Source organism: Hemiscyllium ocellatum, unplaced genomic scaffold (assembly GCF_020745735.1).
Source record: "Hemiscyllium ocellatum isolate sHemOce1 unplaced genomic scaffold, sHemOce1.pat.X.cur. scaffold_565_pat_ctg1, whole genome shotgun sequence".
In the NCBI taxonomy this organism is placed as follows: domain Eukaryota; kingdom Metazoa; phylum Chordata; class Chondrichthyes; order Orectolobiformes; family Hemiscylliidae; genus Hemiscyllium; species Hemiscyllium ocellatum.
This window is the reverse complement of record NW_026869119.1, coordinates 218,274-244,330: the sequence shown is the minus strand read 5'-3', so window position 1 is coordinate 244,330 and position 26,057 is coordinate 218,274. Positions and strand designations below refer to the sequence as shown.

General features: G+C 53.0%; 1 long non-coding RNA gene across 1 annotated transcript in view; it reads right to left on the bottom strand.

The window, feature by feature from the left end:
• Positions 1 to 26,057, bottom strand: part of LOC132813956 (uncharacterized) — a 68,875-nt gene that overhangs the window by 4,213 nt on the left and 38,605 nt on the right. The window contains exon 2 of the long non-coding RNA XR_009644239.1: positions 4,678 to 4,893. This is a non-coding gene — a long non-coding RNA (uncharacterized LOC132813956). The remainder of the gene's footprint in view (positions 1 to 4,677; positions 4,894 to 26,057) is intronic.

The following is a 26,057-nucleotide window of genomic DNA, read 5'->3' as shown; positions in this document are numbered from 1 at the left end:
GTTTGTTCATCAGCCTGTTATGACGTGGTGTGACATACCTCTGCAACAGGCAGGACATGAATCCACACCTTCTGGTCCAGAGCTAGGAACACTACCAAACAATTTCAGGAATTGAAATCAAACCCAGGGCCTTGACTCAGAGGCAGGGACACCACCTACTACACTACTGTACCCAGATTTTGGGTCACATTTTAAGGGGCAGCGTTCAGCTCGGTGTGGATTTATTATAATCAGGTTACCATTACTGAACTACGCAAAATACTTTGTTTGTTAAACAAGTGCAAGATCGAAATTAACTATGAACATCTTTAATCGCTATTATTTGTAGTCTGCAATATTAGGGAAAGAAATCCCGCAGACACACTCTGCCCAATGAAGGGTCTCAAATAGATATTTATTACTGAACACCAGACACGGAGAATGACCATAATTTCTGGTCCCAAAACACCGACCAGTAGAACCCAACTCTCACGTGTGTCTGCCCTCTGCGTAAAACCATGAAATGATACCAGGCCGCTGATAACTGTCCAGCCTCTTCTCCCCACTGACTGTGTCTACAATCTATCCCTCCTCTCCCTAACCACACAAGGCAAACCAAGCTCAGGGTCTTCGTGAAATTCAAGGCCGGAGTGTGCAGGCCTCCTGGAGAGGGGGAGGGTATTTTAAAATTAAACGGGGAAGGTGAGGAGGTGGTAGTATCACTCATTGGCCGAGGTGTGGCATTTTAGTTTGGATTAATGTGAGGTATTGGATTTGGTAAATCAACAAGAGGAGGACTTCTACAATTAAACATAGGGCCTTTGGCAGTGTTGTAGGACAGAGACCAAGGCCGTCAGGTAGTATTCTTTAAAATGTGCATCTCACATACATAATGTGATTTAGAAGGTGTTTAGCACACTTTCCTAATTGGTCAGACCTTTGAGTTTTGGAATTGGGACGTCATGTGGAGGTTGTACAGGACATTTGTGAGACCTCTTCTGGAATACAGTGTCCAGTCTGGACATCCTGCCCGCTCATTCCATAGGCACACCACCCTCTGGGTGAAAAAGCTGCCCGGAGGTCACTTGTAATTTTTTCCCCTCTTACCTTACAACTATGTCCTCTAGTTTTGGTCTCCACTATCCTTATAAAATTCATTGACTATTCACTTTGTTATTACTGACCTTGATATTATTAAGCTGGGTTCAGAAGTGATTAACCTGGATGTTGCTGGAAATGGAGGGATTGACCGATAAGGAGAGGCTGAATAGGCTGGGACATTTTTCACTGGAAACTATGAGATGTAGATGGAGGGGTAACTTTACAAAGTTTTATAAAATAATGAGGGGTACAGATAAGCTGAAGGGCTGATGTCTTTTCCCTAGAATTGGGGATTCAAAACTGAGGGATATTTTAAGGTGCGAGGAAAAAAGATTTACAAAAGACAGGAGAGGTAATTATTTTAGACAGAAGCTGGCTTGCGTGTGGAATGAACTTGCAGAGCAAGTGGTGAAAACAGGGACAGTTAAAACGTTTAAAGGACATTTAGATCAGTACATGATAAGACATCAGTTTGGATGGTGCTGTGAGCAGCTGCCCTCTCCCTCTCTGAATGAATCCCTGTTGGTTTTCCCTCGCTGCCAATGCCTATGCAGTGGCTTGGGAAGACCAGCAGAGGGGGGCGTTGCATCACTTTAATCACCACAGAGACAGCCAGACCTGCCCCACACAGAGATACACAGATACACACACGGGAATTGTTAGGACACGGCATAGATCTCATCTGGTAATTTAAACTAAACATAAATAAATGCTCAATTCGCCTCGTAAACTGTTAAAATATGAGTGACAGAGAACTCCCAAATTCTACTGTTTAAATAAAAACAACAATGTATTTTTTAACACTGAAAGTGAACTGAAAGACCCTCTATCTCTTAACTGCTTATAATCCGACTCCAACTCTATAGTAATATACTGTTTCTGGGTCTGCCATCCTCTCATATCACAGGGACTTGTAAGCTCTCAGTTCAGAGCAGCATTCACTCTCTCTTAAAGGTACAGTACACACTTTCAACTTCATTCCATTATACCCTGATGAATATAGATAAGTGGAACCTATCCGGATTTCTCTTGCTCTGTGGTTTGTCAATATTTCATCTACTCTGCCTCGTATATGTCAGGAGTTTTGTTGCTTCATTGACAGTATGTCATTATTCGACTCTGTCCGTGGGAATATATCAGTATTTCAAGTGCTCACACTCCTGTGTGTGGGACAAGATTTCAGTTGTTTCATGGGGACTGGGACACTATGACAATCTTAATGTTTGTAAATGTTATCAAACCTGTAAGAATTGTAAAGGCTATGGGGGACAGTATGGAACTCTAACAGGACAGTGACACGCTGGTAGACGGGGATCAATGCAGAGCAGTGTGAGGTGATGTACTGTGGTATGAAAGATAAAGAAAGACAGTTTAAAACAGACTGTGCCGTTATAAAGGGGCTGCAGGAACAGAGCGCGCTGCGTGTATATGAGCAGGAGCTTTGTTCGGGGGTCGGTGCTATAACACATATACCGTGAGTGTGAGGGAACAGAGAGAATACAGTGACCCTTATCCTGACAGAGTGGGGAAGGTTATTGATGCTTGTCCTGTATTGCTGGACAATACTTCAGACCGCAGATACTGCACTGAGCTGGGTGGGGAGCTCAGACCATGTTCGGCGGGTCTGCTGGTGTGGCTCTCTCTGGGAAGGCAATGGTCACCCTCTGTACCTGCCCATCCACCAGGAGCTCCGTGTGCCTGACGACAAACCGTGGTATAATTGCCCCTTATCTGCCATGCTCGGGGTCAACTGTACAGGGCAGCTCCAAGCTGAGAAAGCTCAACTCTGTGCCCAATGGCCTTTCAAAGACGGCACCAGTGCCAGAGGTCATGGAATATCCAGGGGCACCCGGGCGACTATGAGTCCCTCCAGCCATGATGGGTGAGAGAATCGGGCTGGTATTGAATGAGAGGGACACCATGGGGTGGGGGTAGGGGGGTAGGGGTAGTCAACGAGTTGAGTTTGATAAGATAGCACCAGGAATCTAGCTTGGCATCGGACGGATAATCTCTCTGTCACACTCAATGAAAATGGCACTGAGGCAAATTATTGTTAGAATCAGCTCAGTGAGTCATAGATTCTGTTGTAACTGCTCCCATTTACAAAGCTGTAGAACAAATGCTCATCCAAAACTCTCCACCATTTCACCTCACGCCAATCTCCCTTTTTCCCATTTTTTTCCTGGGAAGACTGGCTCATGTTACAGGATGCTATAGAAGTGTCGACATTTCAGCATTCTGAAACTTGGGAACACATCCTTCCAGGACACTGTCTCTCAGTTTCCCCCTCTCTGTCAATACCCCAAACCCCTCCCATGTGGTGATATTTAAACTGATTCCCCCACCATCTTTCTCAGACAGTGATGTTCACACCCACAGCACTCCCTTTTCATTGTACAATTTAGATATGGAGCTGGAAATGGGTGGGAGCTGTATGTCCTTTCATTTACAGCATGGGCTGCACACTGGGTAGGATCTAACACAGTGTTACTGATCACTGCACAGCTCCCCGTGATGGATGGATATTTGTTCCAGGTTCACACATTACTGCCCTGCTGTGGTCTGCACAGCTCCCCGTGCTGGACAGATATGTAGCCTGTGCACAGTACACCATGGTGGTGGGGTGGATGGGGGTAAAGGTGATGGACAGGTCACGGAGCTCCATGGAACGTTCTGTCCCTGACATTCCATAACTGACATTACCCGGAAAGTTCTGTCCCTGACATTCCATAACTGACGGTCCCCGGAACATTCTGTCCCCGACATTCTATCATCGACATTCCCCGGAACGTTCTGTCCCTGACATTCTATAACTGACATTCCCCGAAACGTTCTGTCCCCAACATTCTATCACCGACATTCCCCGGAACGTTCTGTCCCTGACATTCTATAACTGACATTCCCCGGAACGTTCTGTCCCCAACATTCTATCACCGACATTCCCCGGAACGTTCTGTCCCTGACGTTGTTTGTTTGTGAACGGCCGGACGTCAGTGAATTTAATAAAGGATAAGATCCCGTGGGAAGAGATCCCGTTCCAGGGAGAAGGAGACACTGTTCCGGAGGCCCCTCAGGCAGTTAAAGGGTGAATACATTTTCCCTGCGATTACATTTCTCCACGACGCAGGATCGACCACAATTTAAAACAAAATACAGGAATTCCCAAACTCCGTTTGTCTTCAGGAAACTGGGAGAGAATCCTTCAGGACAGCAACATTTCCACCCTCCGTATTAGGAACTGGAAGGAGTGACCTGTGTCTGCTCTCGAGTGATCGAGTGTGTGGGAATGTTCTAGAAACCAACTGTCCTTATGGATGTGTCTCTGTGTGTTTGGGAGGGAGGGTTTCTTGTGGTTTATGTCATATTTTTTGTCAGTAATTCCGACCTTCCCATTTGTTATTCCAGCTCCAATTACTTTAATAAATCCCTGAATACAGGGACACATTTGAAAATCTCACTGGGTCCCCGATCAAACGGGTCCCTTTGCCTCCAGGCTGATGGATAATGGGTTTGTTTTCCTTCCTCACAGTTAACGTAGTGACCATCTACGTCCTGCTTTATAAAGATTGTGGATTGTCTCCATGTGTCAGACGTTACCTGGGGGCCATGGCAGTGGCGGATCTCCTGGTCATTATCCTCGACCTGATCCTGAGACACATTCCCATTGTTTATGGGGAACAGTTTTATTTCCTGATGGACTCCGTCCCCGTGTGTAATATCCACGCCGTCCTGCTTTATGCAGCCACTGACTGCTCTGTCTGGTTCACCGTCACTTTCACCTTTGATCGGTTTGTGGCCATTTGTTGCCAGAAGCTGAAAAGTAAATATTGCAGTGAGAAAATGGCGGCTGTGGTTCTGGGAGCAGTGACTGTGCTGAGCTGTTTAAAGAACATTTTCTGGTATTTTATGCTCACGGCTCGGTATTGGCTGAAGAACGACCCCTGGTTTTGTGAGGTAACATACGCTGTTCGATTCTCCAGTGTCTGGGTCACAATCGAGTTCCTCCACTACATTCTAACCCCGGGTGCCCCATTTCTCCTGATTATGCTGCTCAATGTTCTCACCGTCAGATACATTTTAGTGACCAGCAGAGCCCGTAGGAGACTCCGCGCTCACACCAATGGGGACGCTCAGTCTGACACAGAAATGAGAAACCGAAAAAAATCCATTATTTTACTGTTTGTGATCTCGGCCAATTTCATCCTGTTATGGTCAATGTTAATGCTGTATTCTATATGTTTCCGGATGCATAACATTGGGTATTACTCTGTGTATCTCCATGTCTTTGTACAGGAATTGGGCTTCATGCTGCAGCTCCTCAGTTGCTGCACAAACACCGCGATTTATGCCGTGACCCAGATTAAGTTCAGGCAGCAGCTGAAGAATGTGCTGAAATACCCCTTCACCCAAATCCATCCATCCATCAAATTCCCTCATTAATCACACCATCCGGGATTTTCTCATTTCAGTTCAGTATTTCAGCGATGGAGCAGCTGTCGCTATGGTAACAGACTGAGGGGAGCGCTGGTTTGTCCATCCTTATCCCACAGGGGGTTACAGGGAAACATTTCAATGTTTCTCACAACTCAGGGGCCAGTGAGAAAAGGCACCATCCCACTGACTGTATCCATCACTTCCATTTGTAACCAATAAAAATGCTGATTAAAGCGTGCCGAGCAGCAGAGTGACCGATGTTGTTGTGTGTCTTTGTGTTGGAGAATCTGAGCTTGGAGAGAGACAGACTCAGCCCCAAGTCCTGGTCCTCAGGGAAAGGGAGGGCACATCGCCCTGAGCTCAGGAGCTGGGTTTAACTCCCTCTGCTCCCCCTCACTCCAACCTGGCCTCCCCATTACCTCTCCACTACTCTTTCTGCTCAATTCTCTCTCTCTCCGTCATCACCTCTCCTCATCACATTCCCTTGTTTCCCCCCTCACACACAATCCCCCCAACCCCGGTTTCTTCACCTGCCCACATCTTCCCTATCCCTTTACCCTGACTCTCTCTGTCCTGCTGTCTCTGTCTCCCTCCAGCAGTTCCATCTTTACCCCATTTTCCCCTCCTCCTACGTCCCACATCTCACCACCCCCTACACGCAGCCTCACGACCAACCAACCCCACACCCCACAGTCTCTGGTTCAGACTGAGAGGGAAGGACAAGGGAGACAGAATGTGTCTGATACAGAGGGAGGGAGGGAAGGAGGGAGAGAGATTCAGTCAGAGAGAAACGGAGGAAGGTGGGGAGAGAGAGAGACACTGATTGAGGGGGGTCAAGAGTGAAAGGTGCTGAAGGGAAATTGAAGGAGCGGGAGGAGAGAGAGGGGGCAAGGGAGAGATGGGATGAGATAGGGGACGGCGAGAGAGAGACGGAGGGAGGGGAGGGAATGTCAAGAGAGAGGGAGAGGGCGAATGAGGGGATGGGATAGAGAGGGAGCGCGAGGGGGAGGAAAAGGGAGGGAGCGGGCGAGAGATAGGAGGGCGGGAGGGGAGGGAGAGAGAGGGGAGAGGTTGAGAGAGGGAGGTTGAAACAGAGGAGTGAGGGAGTGGAGGGCAAGAGAGAGGAGCACGAGAGGGAGGGAGAGTGTGAGAGGGAGGAGAGAGAGTGGGGAGGGCGAGAGCGAGGAAGATGAGAGAGGAGATGGCAAGAGAGGGGAGACCGAGAGACGAGAGGGAAGGGAGGGGAGGGTGAGATGGGGGGGCAGGTCGAGAAAAGGGGAGGTGTGAGAGAGGGAGGGCGAGAGACGGGGAGGGTAAGAGAGCGCAGTGCACGAGAGGGGAGAGGAAGGTGAAGGCGAGAGGGAGGGAGAGAGTGAAAGAGGGGAGGGCGAGAGAGAGAGGAGTGGGAGGGGTGGGCAAGAGGGAGGGCGAGGGCGAGAGGGAGGGAGAGGGCGAGATAGGGGAGTGCAAGAGAGGGGGAGGGTGAGAGAAGGGATGGTGAGAGAGGCGATGGCGAAAGAGGGGAGGGAGGGGTTGGTGAGAGTGGGAGGGTGTCATAGAGGAGAGGGAGAGAGAGGAGGGCGAGAGAGGGGATGAGAGAGAGAGGAGGGTGAGAGAGGGGAGGGAGAGAGAGAGGAGGGTGAGAGAGTGGAGGGACGGGCGGGTGCGAGGAAGGGAAAATGCAAGAGAGGAGAGGGCGAGAGAGGGGGTGGCGAGAGTGGGGAAGGAGGGAGTGGAGGGCGTGAAGGAGGGTGAGGCCATGAGAGGGACGGGGTGGAGTGGAGGGTTAGAGAGGGGTGAGGGCGAGATAGGGGAGGGCGAGAGGGTAGGAGAGGGCGAGAGGGAGGGAGGGGGGAGACAGGGGAGGTACGGAGGGGAGGGCGTGACAGGGTAGGGAGGGAGGGGATTGTGAGAGAAGGGTGAGGGTGAGAGAGAGGAGGACAAGAGAGAGGAGGGAATTAAGGGCGAGAGATAGGAGTGCAAGAGTGGGGAGGGCAAGAGAGAGGAGGGAGGCAGGGGAGAGCAAGAGAGGGGAGGGAAGGGAGGGCGAGAAGAATGGAGAGGGTGAGAGAGGAGGGCGAGAGAGGGGACGGAGGGAGGGGAGGGCGATATAGGGGAGGAAGGGAGTGGAGGGCGATAGAGGGGAGGGCGAGAGAGGGGAGGGCTTGAAGGAGGGAGAGGGAGTGAGAGGGAAGGGAGGAAAGGAGAGGGCGAGAGATGGGAGGGCGAGAGAGGGGACGGAAGAAAGTGCGAGAGGAATAGAGAGGGCTAGAGAGGAGGGCGAGAGAGAGGAGGGAAGGGGGAGGGGAGGGTGAGAGAGGGAAGGAGGTAGGGGAGGCTGAGTGGGAGGGAGAGGGAGAGAGAGGGGAGGGAGGGAGAAGAGGGCTAGAGGAAGGAAGTGGGTGAGTGAGCCGATGGGAGAGAGGTGGAGCGCGAGTGGGGGCAAGAGAGGGGGAGGGCAAGAGAGGGGGAGAGGGAGGGGAAGGCAAGACGGATGGAGGTGAGGGACGATGGGGAGGGCGAGAGAGGGGGAGAGGAAGGGGAGGGGACCGTCAGAGAGGGGAAGGAGGAAGGGGTGGCCGAGAGGGAGGGAGAGGGCGAGACAGGTAAGGGAGGGAGGGGAGGGCAAGCGAAAGGGAGAGGGTGAGAGACTGGATGGGAGAGAGGAGGAGCGAGAATGAGGGGGTAAGAGAGAGAGAGGGTGAGAGAGGGGGAGAGGGAGGGGAAGGCAAGCTGGATGAAGAGTGTGAGAGAGAGGTGAGGGAGGGAGGGGCGGGTGAGAGAGGGGAGGACGAGAAGGGTACAAAGAGAAGGGGACAGAGAGAGGGGGACAGAAAGTGGGGGTACAGAGCGAGGGGACAAAGGGAGGGGGACAGATAGAGGGGGAAAGAGAGAGGGGGAAAGAGAGAGGTTGAAAGAGAGAGGGGGACAGAGAGAGGGGGACAGAGAGACGAGGGACAGAGTGAGGGGAACCGAGAGAGGGGGACAGAGAGAGGAGGGACAGACAGAGGGGGACAGAGAGAGGTGGATAGAGGGAGGGGGACAGAGAGAGAGGAGGCAGAGAAATTGGGACAGAGAGAGGGGGACAGAGAGAGGGGGACAGAGGGACGGGGACAGAGGGAGGCGGACAGAAAGAGGGGCAAATAGAAAGGTGGGATAGAGAGAGGGGGAACATAGAGAGGGGGACAGAGAGAGGGGGGACACAGAGAAGGTTACAGAGAAAGTGGGTACAGAGAGAAGGGGACAGATAAAGGGAAATAGAGAGAAAGAGAAAGAGAGAGAGGGATGTGGAGAGGGGACAGAGAGCGGGGGCACAGAGTGAGGGGGAAGGGAGAGGGGGGACAGAGAGAGGGGGAACAGAGAGAGGGGGACAGAGAGAGGGGGATAGAGAAAGGGGGACAGAGAGAGAGGGGAAAGACAGAGTGAGACTGAGAGAGGGGGACAGAGAGAGGGGGAAAGAGGGAGGCGGACAGAGAGAGGGGGACAGAGAGTGGGGACAGAGAGAGTAGGACAGACTTAGGGGAACAGAGACGTGGGGACAGAGACGTGTGGACAGAGTGGGGGACAGAGAGCTGGGGACAGAGCGAGTGGGGGACAGAGCGAGTGGGGGACAGAGAGGAGAACAGAGAGCCGGGAACAGAGAGAGTGGGACAGAGAGGGGGGGACAGAGAGAAAGGGGACAGAGAGAGGATTGACAAAAAGAGGGGACAGTGAGAGGGGGATAAAGAGAGGGGAACAGAGAGATGGACGCCAGAGAGATGGGAGACAGAGAGAGAAGGAACAGAGAGAGGGGGACAGAGAGAGGGGGACACAGAGAGAGGGGGACTCAGAGAAGGGCGACAGAGAAGGGGGACAGAGAGAGGGGACAGAGAGAGAGGAACAGAGAGACGGGGACAGAGAGAGGGGGACAGAGAGAAGGGGACAGAGAGAAGGGAATAGAGTGAGAGTAACAGAGAGAAGTTGACAGAGAGAGGGTAGACAGACAGAGGGGACAGAGAGAGGGGGACAGAGAGAGGGGAACAGAGAGAAGGGGAACAGAGAGAAGGGGATAGAGAGAGGGGGACAGAGAGAAGGGGACAGAGAGAAGGGGATAGAATGAGAGTAAGAGAGAGAAGTTGACAGAGAGAGGGGAGACAGAGAGAGGGGGGCAGAGAGACGGGGACAGAGAGAGGGGAGACAGAGTGGGGGACAGAGCGAGGGGAGACAGAAGACAGGGGGCAGGGAGGGTGGACAGAGCGAGGGTGGGACAGAGAGAGGAGGCAGAGAGAAGGGATACAGAGAGAGCGGTGACAGAGAGAGGAGGACAGACTGAGGGGAACAGAGAGACGTGGGGACAAAGATGGGGACAGAAAAATGGGGGAAAGTGAGAGTGGGGGAAAGAGTGAGGGGGATAGAGAGTGGGACAGAGAGAGGAGGACAGAGAGAAGGAAACAGAGAGAGGAGAACAGAGAGAGCAGGTCGAGATACGGGAATAGAGCGAGGGATACAGAGAGATGGGGACTGAGAGAGTGGGCACAGAGTGAGTGGGACAGAGGGAGGGGGACAAAGAGATGGGGAAAGAGAGAGGAGGACAGAGAGAGGGTGAACAGAGAGAGGGGGACAGAGAGAGAGCGACAGAGGGAGGGGGACAGAGAGAGGGGTGGCAGAGAGAGGGGGACAGAGACAGGTGGGACAGAGAGAGGGGAATGGAGAGAAGGGGGAGAGAGAGAGTGGGGGACAGAGAGCGTGGGGACCAAGAGAGGGGACCGAGAGATGGGGGACAGGAAGAGGGGAAGAGAGAGAGAGGGAGGTCAGATTGAGGGGGACCGAGAGAGAGGGGGGGGCAGAGAGAAGGGAACAGAGAGAAGCAGACAGAGAGAGATGGCAGACAGAGAGAGAGGGACACAGAGAGAGGGGGACAGACCGAGGGTGGACAGAAGACAGTGGGACAGGTAGGGTGGACAGAGCGAGGGTGGAACAGAGTGAGGGGCAGAGAGAGGCTGGACAGAGAGGGGAGTGACAGTAGAGGAGGACAGACCTAGGGGGACAGAGACGTGAGGACAGAGACGTGGGGACAGAGTGGACGACAGAGAGCTGTGGGACAGAAAGGGGGGGACAGAGTAAGGGTCACAGAGGGGGAACAGAGAGAGGGGAACAGAGAGAGGGGCGGACAGAGAGAGGGGAACAGAGAGAGTGGGGACAGAGAGAGGGAGATAAAGAGAGGAGGGAACAGAGTGATAAGGATCAGAGAGAAGGGGGACGTGGAGAGTGGGATAGAGAGAGGGGGACAGAGAAATGGGGACAGAGATGGGGGACAGAGATAGGGGTCAGTGGGAGGGGGACAGAGAGAGGGGGGACAATGAGGGGGACAGAAGGAGGGGGACAGAGAGAGGGGGACAGAGTGAGGGGGACAGAGTGAGGGGGCCAGCGAGAGGGGTACAGAGAAAGGTGGGCAGAGAGAGATGTACAAAGAGGGGGGGACAGAGAGAGGGGGGACAGAGAGAGCGGGACAGAGAGAGCGGGACAGAGGTACGGGGATAGTGTGGGAGGAAGAGAGAGAAGGGAACAGAGAGAGGGATGACAGAGAGGGGAACAGAGTGAGAGGAACAGAGAGAGAGGAACAGAGAAAGGGGGAGAGAGAAAGGTGGGCAGAGAGAGGGGGACAGAGAAAGGGGGGACGGACAGAGATGTACAAAGAGAGGGTATAGAGAGAGGGGAATAGAGAGACGGGAACAGAGATATGGGGACAGAGATAGGGTCAGAGGGAGGGGGACAGAGAGATGGGGACAGAGGGAAGTGGACAGCGAGAGTGGGACAGAGATACGGGAATAGAGTGAGGGGAACAGAGAGAAGGCACAGAGAGAGGGGGACAAAGAAATGGGGATAGAGTCAGGAGAAGAGAGAGAAGGGGGCAGACAGAGGGAAACTGAGAGAGGGGGACAGAGGGGTGGGACGTGTAGAGGGGGACAGAGTGAGGGGGACAGAGTGAGGGGACAGAGAGGGGACAGAGAGAGGGGGACAGATGGAGAGGTCAGAGGGAGGGGGACAGAGAGAGGGTGACAGAGAAAGGGGGGGGCAGAGAGAGGGGAACAGAGAGAGGGGGGATAGAGAGAGGGGAACAGAGAGAGGCGAACAGAGAGGGGTTCACAGAGAGGGGGACATAGAGATGGCGACAGAGTGAGGTGAAAAGAGGGTGGGAGACGGAGAGAGGGGGTACAGAGGGAGGGGGACAGACCAAGAGAGGGACAGAGAGAGGGCGACAGAGAGGGGACAGAGAGACGGGGTACAGAGAGACGGGGGACAGTGAGAAGGGACAGAGAGAGGGGGACAGAGAGAGGGGAACACAGAGAGGGGTGATAGAGAGAGGGGAACAGAGAAAGGGGAACAGAGGGGGAGACAGAGAGGGGGGTACAGAGAGTGGCGAACAGAGTGGGGGGTCACAAAGAGAGGGGGCAGAGAGAGGACGACAGAGTGAGGGTGACAGAGGGAGGCGGACAGAGAGAGGGGGGACAGAGAGGGGGAACAAAGAGCGTGGGACAGTGATATGGGACAGAGATAGGGGTCAGAGGGAGGAGGACAGAGAGAGGAGGAGCAGAGAGAGGCGGAACAGAGAGAGGGGGACAGAGAGAGGGGTACAGAGAGTGGGGGACAGAGAGAGGAGGGACAGAGAGAGGGCGAGAGAGTGAGGGGACAAAGAGAGAGTGCAACAGAGTGTGGGGGACAGAGGTTGGGGGATGGAGAGAGGGGGGACAGAGGGAGGGGGACAGAAAAAGGGGGGAGAGAGAGAGGGCCGACAGAGAGGGGACAGAGAGAGGGTGGACAGAGAGACGGGGCAGAGAGAGACGGGGGACAGTGAGAAGGGGGACAGAGAGAGAGGGGACAGAGAGGGGACGACAGAGTGAGGGGGACAGAGGGAGGGGGACAGAGAGAGGGAGGGGAGAGAGAGGGAGGGCAGAGAGATGGGTGACAGAGAGAGGGAGATAAAGAGAGGAGGGAACAGAGTGATAAGGATCAGAGAGAAGGGGGACGTGGAGAGTGGGATAGAGAGAGGGGGACAGAGAAATGGGGACAGAGATGGGGGACAGAGATAGGGGTCAGTGGGAGGGGGACAGAGAGAGGGGGACAATGAGGGGGACAGAAGGAGGGGGACAGAGAGAGGGGGACAGAGAGAGCGGGACAGAGTGAGGGGGCCAGCGAGAGGGGTACAGAGAAAGGTGGGCAGAGAGAGATGTACAAAGGGGGGGGACAGAGAGAGGGGGACAGAGAGAGCGGGACAGAGAGAGCGGGACAGAGGTACGGGGATAGTGTGGGAGGAAGAGAGAGAAGGGAACAGAGAGAGGGAAGACAGGGAGGGGAACAGAGTGAGAGGAACAGAGAGAGAGGAACAGAGAAAGGGGGAGAGAGAAAGGTGGGCAGAGAGAGGGGACAGACAAAGGGGGGACGGACAGAGATGTACAAAGAGAGGGTATAGAGAGAGAGGGGAACAGAGAGACGGGAACAGAGATATGGGGACAGAGATAGGGGTCAGAGGGAGGGGGACAGAGAGATGGGGGACAGAGGGAAGTGGACAGCGAGAGTGGGACAGAGATACGGGAATAGAGTGAGGGGAACAGAGATATGGGGACAGAGAGAGGGGGACAAAGAAATGGGGATAGAGTCAGGAGAAGAGAGAGAAGGGGGCAGACAGAGGGAAACAGAGAGAGGGGGACAGAGGGGTGGGACGTGTAGAGGGGGACAGAGTGAGGGGTACAGAGTGAGGGGACAGAGAGAGGGGACAGAGAGAGGGGACAGAGGGGGAGACAGAGAGAGGGGGTACAGAGAGAGGCGAACGGAGAGGGGGGACAGAGAGAGAGGGACAGAGAGAGGGCGACAGAGGATGGGGGGCGGAGAGAGGGGGTACAGAGGAGGGGGACAGAGAAAGGGGGACAGAGAGAGGGGAACAGAGAGGGGACAGAGAGAGGGGGAAAGAGAGAGGGGTACAGAGAGACGGGGACAGTGAGAGTGGGGACAGTGAGAGGGGACAGAGGGTGGGGAACGGAGAGAGGGGGTACAGAGGGAGGGTGACAGAGAAAGGGGGGACAGAGAGAGGGCGACAGAGAGGGGACAGAGAGACGGGGTACAGAGAGACGGGGGACAGTGAGAGTGGGGACAGAGAGGGGGACAGAGAGAGGGCGACAGAGTGAGGGGAACAGAGGTTGGGGACGGAGAGAGGGGCGACAGAGAGAGGGGGACAGAAAAAGGGGGGAGAGAGAGAGGGCCGACAGAGAGGGGACAGAGAGAGGGTAGACAGAGAGACGGGGCAGAGAGAGACGGGGGACAGTGAGAAGGGGGACAGAGAGAGGTGGGACAGAGAGGGGACGACAGAGTGAGGGGGACAGAGGGAGGGGGACAGAGAGGGGGCAGAGAGAGGGAGGCAGAGAGATGGGTGACAGAGAGAGGGGGACAGAGAGAGGAGGGGAGAGAGAGGGAGGGCAGAGAGATGGGTGACAGAGAGAGGGGACAGAGAGGGGTGCAGAGAGAGGGGGCAGAGAGGGGACAGAGTGAGGTGGACAGAGAGAGGGGACGGAAGCAAGGGGTCAGGGAGGCTGGACAGAGCGACGGTGGGACAGGCATAGGGGAACATAGAGAGGCGAACAGAGAGAGCGGGACAGAGATACGTGGATAGAGTAAGGAGAACACAGAGAAGGGGACAGAGAGAGGGGGGACAGAGAGAGGGGGGATAGAGTGAGGGGAACAGAGAGAAGGCGTTAGAAAGGGGGCGGACAGAGACAGGGGGACAGAGAGAGTGGTGACAGAGAGAGAGAACGGACAGAGAGAGGGGACAGAGAGAGGGGCACAGACAGGGGGACAGAGCGAGGGGATCAGAAGACAGGGGGACAGGGAGCGTGAACAGAGCGAGGGTGGGACAGAGAGAGGTGGCAGAGAGAGGGGGGACAGAGAGGCGGGTGACAGAGAGTGGGGAGCAGAGAGATACCGGGATAGAGTGAGGGGGACAGAGAGAGGGGATAGAGAGAGAGCGATAGAGAGAGGGGAACAGAGAGAGGGGGACAGAGTGAGGATGGACAGAGAGAGGGGGACAAAGAGAGGGGACAGAGAGAGGGGTCAGATAGTGGGGTACAGAGAAAGGGGACAGAGAGAGAGGAACTGAGAGAGGGGTTCAGAGAGGGGGCCAGAGAGAGGGGGGGATAAAGAGAGGGGGGCAGAGAAAGGGGAACAGAGAGAAGGGAACAGAGAAAAGGGAACAGAGGGAAGGGGACAGAGAGAGGGGATCAGTGAGGGGGGACAAACAGGGTGGACAGAGCGAGGGGACAGAGAGAGAAGGCAGTGAGAGGGTGCGACAGAGACGGGGGGACAGGGAGAGGAGGACAGACTTGGGGGACAGAGTGACGTGGGGACAGAGGGGGGACAGAGAGGTGGGGACAGAGAGTGGGGAACAGAGAGGGGGGGGACAGAGAGGTAGGTGACAGAGATGGGGCATAGAGAGAGGGACAGAGATACGGGGATAGAGTGAGGGGAACAGAGAGAAGGGGACAGAGTGAGGCGGACAGAGAGAGGGGGACAGAGAGATAGGAGGGACAGAGAGAAGGGAAGAGAGAGAGGGATGACAGAGAGAGGGATGATGGAGAGAGAGGGATGACAGAGAGAGGGGAACAGAGAGAGGGGAACAGAGAGAGGGGAACAGAGAGAAGGGAACAGAGAGAAGGAGACAGAGAGAGGGATGACAGAGAGAGGCGGACAGAGAGAGGGCGGACAGAGAGAGGGGGAGAGAGAGAGGGATGACAGAGAGAGGGAAGACAGAGAGAGGGGAACAGAGAGGTGGGAACAGAGAGAAGGAGACAGAGAGAGGGATGACAGAGAGAGGCGGACAGAGAGAGTGCGGACAGAGAGAGGAGGACAGAGAGAGGAGGACAGAGAGAGGGGGACCGAGAGAGGGGGGCAGACAGTGGGACAGAGCGAGGGGGACAGAAGACAGGGGGACGGGGAGCATGAACAGAGCAAGAGGGTGACAGAGAGAGGGGACAGAGAGTGGGGGGAACAGAGAGGTGGGAGACAGAGAGAAGAGGACAGACTTAAGGCGACAGACACGTGGGGGCGGGGGGGCAGAGAGGTGGGCGAACAGAGAGAGTGGGGACATAGTGAGGGTGACAGAGAGGGAAACAGAGAGAGGGGAACAGAGAGAGAGGAGGGACAGAAAGAGGGGGACAGAGAGAGGAGGGAGAGAAAGGTGGGGCAGAGTGAGGGGCAGAGAGTGGGGGGACAGAGTGAGAATGACAGAGTGAGGGGGACAGAGAGAAGGGGACAGAGGGAGGGGGATAAAAAGAGGGGAACAGAGAGAGGGGGTACATGGAGAGGGGAGAGAGAGAGACGGGGTCAGAGAGGAGGGGGGACAGAGAGAGGGGGTCAGAGAGAGGGGGGACAGAGAAAGGGGGGACCGAGAGAGGGAGGACAGAGAGAGGGGTACAGAGAGAGGAGAACGGAGAGAGGGGGACAGAGAGAGAGGACAGAGAGAGAGGGGCAGAGTGAGGGGCAGAGAGGGGGGGACAGAGTGAGAGTGACAGAGTAAGGGGGACAGAGAGAAGGGGACAGAGGGAGGGGATAAAAAGAGGGGAACAGAGAGAGGGGGTACATGGAGAGGGGAGAGAGAGAGACGGGGTCAGAGAGGAGGGGACAGAGAGAGGGGGACAGAGGGTGGGGGACAGAGAAAGGGGGACAGAGAGAGGAACAGAGAGAGGGGGTACAGAGAAAGGAGAACGGAGAGAGGGGGGGACAGAGAGAGAGGGACAGAGAGAGAGGGACAGAGTGAGGGGACAGAGAGTGGGGGCGGAGAGAGGGGGTACAGAGGGAGGGGACAGAGAAAGGGGGGACAGAGAGAGAGGGCGACAGAGAGGGGACAGAGAGAGGGTGGACAGAGAGACGGGGACAGAGAAACGGGAGACAGTGAGAAGGGGGACAGAGAGGCGGGTGACAGAGAGTGGGGAGCAGAGAGATACCGGGATAGAGTGAGGGGGACAGAGAGAGGGGGATAGAGAGAGAGCGATAGAGAGAGGGGGAACAGAGAGAGGGGGACAGAGTGAGGATGGACAGAGAGAGGGGGACAAAGAGAGGGGACTGAGAGAGGGGTCAGATAGTGGGGGTACAGAGAAAGGGGACAGAGAGAGAGGAACTGAGAGAGGGGTTCAGAGAGGGGCCAGAGAGAGAGGGGGATAAAGAGAGGGGGGGCATAGAAAGGGAACAGAGAGAAGGGAACAGAGAAAAGGGAACAGAGGGAAGGGGACAGAGAGAGGGGATCAGTGAGGGGGGACAAACAGGGTGGACAGAGCGAGGGGAGACAGAGAGAGAAGGCAGTGAGAAGGGGCGACAGAGACGGGGGTGACAGGGAGAGGAGGACAGACTTGGGGACAGAGTGACGTGGGGACAGAGGGGGGGACAGAGAGGTGGGGACAGAGAGGTGGGGAACAGAGAGGGGGGACAGAGAGGTAGGTGACAGAGATGGGGGCATAGAGAGAGGGACAGAGATACGGGGATAGAGTGAGGGGAACAGAGAGAAGGGGACAGAGTGAGGGCGGACAGAGAGAGGGGGACAGAGAGATAGGAGGGACAGAGAGAAGGGAAGAGAGAGAGGGATGACAGAGAGAGGGATGATGGAGAGAGAGGGATGACAGAGAGAGGGGAACAGAGAGAGGGGAACAGAGAGAGGGGAACAGAGAGAAGGGAACAGAGAGAAGGAGACAGAGAGAGGGATGACAGAAAGAGGCGGACAGAGAGAGGGCGGACAGAGAGAGGGGGAGAGAGAGAGGGATGACAGAGAGAGGGAAGACAGAGAGAGGGGAACAGAGAGGTGGGAACAGAGAGAAGGAGACAGAGAGAGGGATGACAGAGAGAGGCGGACAGAGAGAGTGCGGACAGAGAGAGAGGAGGGACAGAGAGAGAGGAGGGACAGAGAGAGGGGGACCGAGAGAGGGGGGCAGACAGGGGGACAGAGCGAGGGGGGACAGAAGACAGGGGGACGGGGAGCATGAACAGAGCAAGAGCGTGACAGAGAGAGGGGACAGAGAGTGGGGGGAACAGAGAGGTGGGAGACAGAGAGAAGAGGACAGACTTAAGGCGACAGACACGTGGGGGCGGGGGGGCAGAGAGGTGGGCGAACAGAGAGAGTGGGGGACATAGTGAGGGTGACAGAGAGGGAAACAGAGAGAGGGGAACAGAGAGAGAGGAGGGACAGAAAGAGGGGGACAGAGAGAGGAGGGAGAGAAAGGTGGGGCAGAGTGAGGGGCAGAGAGTGGGGGGACAGAGTGAGAATGACAGAGTGAGGGGGACAGAGAGAAGGGGGACAGAGGGAGGGGGATAAAAAGAGGGGAACAGAGAGAGGGGGTACATGGAGAGGGGAGAGAGAGAGACGGGGTCAGAGAGGAGGGGGACAGAGAGAGGGGGTCAGAGAGAGGGGGGACAGAGAAAGGGGGACGGAGGGGGAGACAGAGAGAGGGGGTACAGAGAAAGGAGAACGGAGAGAGGGGGGACAGAGAGAGAGGGACAGAGAGAGAGGGGCAGAGTGAGGGGCAGAGAGTGGGGGGACAGAGTGAGAGTGACAGAGTAAGGGGGACAGAGAGAAGGGGGACAGAGGGAGGGGGATAAAAAGAGGGGAACAGAGAGAGGGGGTACATGGAGAGGGGAGAGAGAGAGACGGGGTCAGAGAGGAGGGGGACAGAGAGAGGGGGTCAGAGAGAGGGGGACAGAGAAAGGGGGACGGAGGGGGAGACAGAGAGAGGGGGTACAGAGAAAGGAGAACGGAGAGAGGGGGGACAGAGAGAGAGGGACAGAGAGAGAGGGACAGAGTGAGGGGAACAGAGAGTGGGGGGCGGAGAGAGGGTGCACAGAGGGAGGGGGACAGAGAAAGGGGGTAAGAGAGAGGGCGACAGAGAGGGGACAGAGAGAGGGTGGACAGAGAGACGGGGGACAGAGAAACGGGAGACAGTGAGAAGGGGGACAGAGAGAGGGGGGACAGAGAGAGGGGTGACAGAGAGACAGGGACAGTGAGGGGGGACAGAGAAAGGGGGTACAGAGAGAGGGCGACAGAGAGGGGACAGTGAGACGGGGTACAGAGAGAGGGGGACAGTGAGAAGGGGGACAGAGAGGGGGGTACAGAGAGTGGGTGACAGTGAGAGGGGAACAGAGGGGGAGACAGAGAGATGGGGTACAGAGAGTGGCGAACAGAGTGGGGGGTCACAGACAGAGGGGCAGAGAGAGGACGACAGAGTGAGGGGGACAGAGGGAGGGGGACAGAGAGAGGGGGACAGAGAGAGGGGGCAGAGAGGGGGGACAGAGTGAGGGGACACAGATCGAGGGGTGACAGAAGCAAGGGGTCAGGGAGTGTGGACAGAGCGAGGGTGGGACAGACAGAGGGGGACACAGAGAGGAGAACAGAGAGAGCGGGACAGAGATACGGGGATAGAGTGAGGAGAACAGAGAGAAGGGGGAGCGAGAGCGGACAAAGAGACGGGGACAGAGTGAGGATGGACAGAGAGAGTGGGGACAGAGAGAGGGGGCACAGAGAAAGGGGTTTAAAGAGATTGTGGACAGAGAGATGGGGGCAGAGAGAGGGGATCAGAGATAGAGGGGGACAGAGAGAGGGGGACAGAGAGAGGGGGACAGAGAGAGGGGAGACAGAGAGAGGGGGGACAGAGAGAGGGGGACAGAGAGAGGGGACAGAGAGAGCGGAACAGAGAGAGGGGAACAGAGAAAGGGGGACAGAGAGAGGAGGGACAGAGAGAGGAGGACAGAGCAAGCGAGGACAGAGAGAGGGGAACGGCGAGAAGGGAACAGAGAGAAGGGGACAGAGAGACACGGACAGCGGGAGGGGGACAGAGAGAGAGGAGGGACAGAGAGAGGAGGACAGAGAGAGGGGAACAGAGAGGGAGGACAGAGCCAGGGAGAACAGAAGACAGGGGGACAGGGAGGGTGGACAGAGCGAGGGTGGGACAGTGTGAGAGGAACAGAGAGAGGGGGGCAGAGAGAGCAGGACAGAGATACGGGGATAGAGTGAGGGGAACAGAGATAATGGGACAGACCGAGGGCGGACAGAGAGATGGGGCCAGAAAGAGAGGAGGGACAGAAAGGTGGGACAGAGTGAGGGGCAGAGAGACGGGGGACAGAGTGAGAGTGACAGAGAGTGGGGGGACAGAGAGAGGGGAACAGAGACAGTGGGACAGAGAGCGGGAATACAGAGAAAAGGGAACAGAGAGAGTGGTGATATGGGTGATGTAATTTCTGCAGTTGAGTAAGGGTTAACGAGTAAGGGTTAACTGTTGAGACTGAGTGTAAGTGGTTAGCTTTGAAAACAGGTATAAGCTGCTGTGTGTGCATTTGCAAAAACATGGAAGCTGGTAGCCTTGAATCTGTGAAAAATAGGACACTGCATTGCAATAAAGGCTTACAAATATTAGAAAAATATAGATAACAAGAAGCTGGCACAGAGAAGCGGGAAACACTTTCACCAATAGAATTGTTACACTGCATGCATGAGCGGGAAAAATAATGTATAAATATTGCTGTTGTAAACACTTCGGGGTGCGCCTCTTTTGGAAAGCACCCAAGCTTGCAAGTTTGAATAAACTTTCGCTACCTCATCTGTGTGTCTCGACTGTTTCGATCTGCCACGGGTAAGAATAGACGGGGGGTGGTGTATAAGGGTCGGTCTCTGGACCGGTCGGGTCTCTCCTCCGGGGAGTTCTCCATATAGACGTCTGCCTTAGACCGGTTGTTAAGAGCGGAGGTCCACCACGCGAAGGTCAGGTCTTGAAAGACGGACTGTTCTATTTCGGAGTCTCACGGAGGGGAGACAGATTGGATTTTAAAGAGAACGTACCTATAGAGCAGTGCAGTCAGGGGTTAGGGTATAAGGGCTGGTCTCCGGAGTGTCTCCCAGGGCCCTGCGATTGGGTCAGTTGCTCAGCCGAAAGGCAAACAAACTGACTGGCTCCAAGAAGGGGATCACGCCTATAGAATAGAGGGGTACACATATAACAAATTTGGGGGTTCCAGGATGAAAAAAACGAACTCCCCACAGAGACTTTAGTCCCTCTGTGGGAGGCTCTGGACGATTCCGGGACGTTATGAGACACACTGATATTTGAGCCAGCGAAGTAAATAGTTGGCACACACAATAAGGTAACAGGTTGAAGTTTTTATTTTGAGTCGGACAACTCCGTGCATGGATCAAGGTAAGAACTTTCTCTGGTATTTGGGGTTTTCGCAGGATTATTGAGAGAAGCGTACGATGCCTTGTCGACTCCGTGGTTGTGACAGGTAACCGGGATAAAAAGTAACCGGGATATAGACAAAAAAGGTTAACTTGAAGATCAACCATGGGTGGCCAATGTTCCGGGTCTAAAAAGGAACGGGAAGACGAAACCCCGAAAATTCTCCCCGATAGTCGGTTGGGACGAAAAATTGGAAAACTGAGGTCCCTACAAAAGTCGGGGCTTAGAAGTAAAGGACATGATAAAATACTGTTGTTTTTGTTTGGGTGAAAGAACGCATCCGTCTGCCGTCTGTGTTTTGGCCAAAATTTGGATCGGACGAGGATTGGGTTTGTCAAATTTTAAACAATGATGTTAAGAATAAGCAACAGTATAGGTGGACTGTCCTACCCCAGGGATTCACTGAATCGCCAAATTTGTTCGGACAGATCCTCGAACAAGTACTCGAGGGATTGGCTCTGCAACTGTCTTTAAAATTGATTCAGTATGTGGACGACCTCCTGTTGTCCGGTCCCACCGAATCTGAGACAAGACAGGGAACCAACGAATTGTTAAACTATCTGGCAGTGAAGGGGTTGCGAGTCAGCCAGAACAAACTGCAGTATGTGGAACGAGAGGTTAGATATTTAGTGCATCTGATCAGTCAAGGGCAGAAAAGAATAAGTTCCGAAAGAATAAAAGGGATTGTAGAATTGGGACTACCCCGAACTAAGAGGGAACTCCGGAAGTTCCTGGGTTTACTTGGATATTGTAGACTCTGGATAGATTATTATGCCCCTCTTACAAAATGGTTATATTTGCAGCTAATGGAGGAGGCTCCGGATAGAATTATCTGGGATCCAGAAGGGAAAGTGTTAATTGAGACTTTAAAAGACAAAACTAGTAACAGCGCCGGTATTGAGCTTGCCAACTTTAATACAAGCTTGCGTCCCCAGACAGCAAAATTTAGCCAAGGCTTTTGATCTGAGGCAGGGAAAGGATGAGTCTCCCTGTGCGTTCTTAATTTGACAGATTAAGGGAGTCGGTTAGGAGATATTCGGGTATAGACCCAGACGGGGAAATAGGACGAGGGATGATAATATCCTGAAGAATTTACAGAAGATAGAGGACGGGAGCGGTAGGAATGAGTCGGAGTTGTTACAGGAGGCTCAGAAGGTATTTGTATAGAGAGACATAATGGCAGAGAAACAGAAGGCTAAGATAATGGTAGCAGTAGTAAGGGAGGACTGTGAGTCCCCCGGGAGGATGAATGAAGGACACATGGAAGTCGCGGAAGGGATAGAGGAAGTCGCAGAAGGGAAGTGCGGGAGCAGGGAACGACAAGGGTCTGTGGGGTGTTAGGACCGCGGGAAACTGGGCCACTCTAAATGGGAATGCCCAGTTACACAGAGAGGTAGGCTGCCGGTGAGGCAGGGGAGCAGGAGCTCCGGGGGCGGATGCGCTCAGTTACACGGGGGGCGGGGGGCGGATGCGCCCAGTTACACAGGGAAAACATTACATTTGCAGGAGAGCAGCGACTTGCAGACATTTACGGCTGCGATGCGCTTGAAAGAATTAAAATGTTACTGACAACCGACATTGGACAGTTGCCTATGTGGAGCAATGACCCCCGGGGAAGGGGGGAAGATCTGCCACATGGGGACTGCCCAGGCAGCAGTACTGGAGACTGGGAATGGAGATGGTTGGGGAAAAGAGTTAGCACTTGAAGACCTGGTGGTCGGGGGGGAGGTCGCTATGAGCTCCGACGCGCAGACACAGGAGACAGTGACAGGCAGACATAGACAGAGAGACCAACACACCGTGTGAGAGAGAGAGTCTGTGCGTGAATGCCTGCGTGCGAAAATACAGAGAGCGAGTGCCGTGAGTATAACCTAGAGAGAGAGAGAGAGAGAAAGCGCGCGTGTACAGCTAGCAAAACATTTAACCCTTTGTGATTTGGTTTGAATGCACATTTGTTTGTTGGTTATTGAATGTGAAACTCTAACCCTTTGTGATTTGGTTTGAATGCACATTTGTTTGTTGGTGATTGAATGAGTAAGTTTTATTCACTGGAGCTTGAGTTCCAGGATTGTTTTGAATGTGATTTTTATGTAAACTTAACATGTTTTTTTAAGGTTAATAACTTCTATTCTTTTACAAGTCATGACTCCCTAACTATCCTTTTCTTACTAATCTCTTTTATTTTTACATAAAAGCAATATATGAAAGACAGTTGAAGTTTCAGTTCAACAGTAGATTGTCGAAAAAACGATAACTTCCATGCTTATTATCTGAGACCTTGGATTCGGCCATTAGAATTTTTTTAAACTTGAATTGACAAATTATTGTAAGACAGCTCTGATTATTTTACGACCTAAAGTATTGTAATTGAGAAATGATTGGTCAGGAGTACATAAGAAAACTAATTTTGGATCTAAATTAGGGTACTAAATCTGGGTGATTACAGTGGATTTCAAAATTGGGAACTTTATGCATTTTACATTTCAAATATTAAATACTGAGTAAATGAACATAAATATATAAATATGTTTACAAGTTAGGAACAGGCTTTAAAGTTAGTCAAGCATGAATTAATAAATTGGTGTTTGAGGATATGAGAAGCTAGGAAAATTGCAATATTTCTTAAAAAACATGGAAGAACGTAACGACTAAAGTGCCGATAGGGGACAAGGAGATTGGGTTTGTGTGTGACCCCCTCACCAGTGGGGAGGTCGGAACATTTAAAAGGAAATGACGGCCCTGGTTGAGAATCCGATAGGATTGTCAGAACAAATTAATTTATTTTTGAGGCCCAGTCTGTATATGTGGGCTGAGTTAATGTCTATTTTGAATATACTATTTACTGTGGGAGAAAGGAGACTTATATGGGGATGCTGGATCGGGAAAGATACGGAAGATAGAAGGGTGAAGTGGGATAAAACCATTAAATGAATTGTTAGGAGGGGCACATAAAGTGTTTGTAAAGAGAGAGAGGACGAGTGACAGGAGCAGGATGCGAAAATGATGGTAGGTGCGGTTGAAGAGGTAATTAGGAGAAGATTGGAACCAAAAGTGAGCAACCGGAGCAGCGAGTGACAGCATGCAGGGCAGAGAGGAAAGGGGATAGGGAGAGACAAGGAGGAGCATTTGATAGAGGGTTTGAGCGACAGGGGCAGAGACGAAGGTCTCCACAGGCAGAATGCCATTATTGTGGAAGGATCGGGCATCTTAGTGGAACAAAAGAGGATGTTGATTGACATAACAGATGCACTTCTGAAAGGACAAACATTTCATAGAGAATTGTTTTGAAATCAACTGAAGAGGTGGGAGGTATAAAATGGAAGCTGTGGAAATCGTACAAATGCATTTATGGATTGAATTTAAATTTGTCTTACTAAAGTAGATGTTGCAATGCTAGACCAGTGCCACAGATAAACTTTCAGATATGTTTTACATTTTGTTGTGTTTCTGGCTGGAAGTCATCAGTTCGTTAGTGAATGAATGTTTGAGTGTTTATAACCTGGAGCTTGAGGCACGAGATATGTTTATGCGTAAATATGTTGAGACACTGGGCTCCGCTTTTTTTTCTTGTTCGTTTACGCCACCAGGGTCGCCTGATGCAAATACCACCTCTGGACTTCGCCGTGCACACCATTCAAACATTGGCAGCAGCGAACTCTCGAACTTGTGTGGGACGGCCCGTTCCTGGTACTCCTCAAAGGCTGGACTCACTACACGCGGGTCAAAGGGCCGGTACCCTCTCCAGTTGAGGAAGAAGTTTGGACAGCCGAATCAACACGTGACCCACTGAAACGCAGACTAAAGAGACTTTGAGTAACTGATTATACAGTAGCGACGCGAGAGCGGGGATTATTTTTGTAGAATTGTATGTTAAATTGTTTTGTGCTCCATTATGATGTTTAAGGAATTAGGACAATTCAGGCTTATGATGCTAGCCCTCTTAGTACTGGGATTTTGTCAAATATCCTTTTCATATGTATTATTAATGAATTCTGAGTCTGAATATCCACAAGTTATAGAGGTCGATGCTTGCAGCCTAGTAGAATGCCCAGATGTAAAGTATCAGAGGGAGTATATTTCCTCCAAAATACTTCTTCAAACCCTACCGATCACAACGTTTGGGTCGCAAAGCCACCGCCTGGCATCACTATCCATAGAGCCCCCTTCAGCCCAGCCCTAGACTGTCTTGACAGAAATTGTCACCCGATATATCTCACCTTTAAAAATACCTCTCTGAAGACTCCTTTCCCCGTAAAAATGGAACCCGACTCCTTAGTAACGATTTAAAGATAGAAATGACAGCATATGGGAAGCATTTTATTGCCTGCTGTTTTCGAATTGGCGTAGGACAGAGACAACGTATGGAATTTCTCAATACTAAAATGCAACCTTTCACCCCTTCCACTGATCCTAAATTAGTTAAAATTATAGAGGTAAAGGGCTTGAGACAGACTCTTGAAACAGAAATTGGATATGGAGATGCAAATGCCTGGGTTGAATGGGTAAAGTATACTGTAAAAAGTCTGAACAAAAGCAATTGCTATGCATGTGCCTCTGGCAGGCCGATGGCCCAGGTGGTTCCCTTTCCGCTCGGGTGGAAGCGAGACAGGCAGGGCATGGAATGTATGATGGGAGGATGTGACTGCATGGAGCAATCAAAATTGTACCTCCCTATTTCTGATGTTCCCTCCCTTGGAGAAGAAAAAGAGACAAGCTCCTCCCGTATTTTCAGCCGCAGCTGGAAACCACACGTCGTGTGTGCGTAGGCAAGGTCGGTCTAGAGATTTGGTGGAGATAAGATTGTGTTCAGAGATTAAAAATGTTACTGAAACGAAGGAAGGAGGGAACTACTCAGCATTGACGATTCCCCGAGCGGATCTGTGGAGGTACTGTGGAGGCAAACTGTTGAGACCCACCCGACCCCCAGATTGGAAAGGGACATGTGCAATTGTACAATTGGCAATTCCATTTACCCTGGCATTTGAGGAGGAAGAGGTAGTAGGGAGGAAAGGAAGAGATAAGAGATCACTATTAGGCACTTCTTTCGATGATAAGATTTATCTCGGTATGATAGGGGTCCCTAGGGGGGTGCCTGATGAGTTCAAAGCTCGTAACCAGATTGCAGCAGGCTTTGAGTCATCCCTGTTCTGGTGGGTCACTATAAACAAGAATGTAGATTGGATAAACTACATTTATTACAACCAAGCGCGATTTATTAACCATACTAGGGATGCAGTCAAGGGGCTGGCGGAGCAAATAGATGCCACCAGTAGGATGGCATGGCAGAACAGGATAGCCTTGGACATG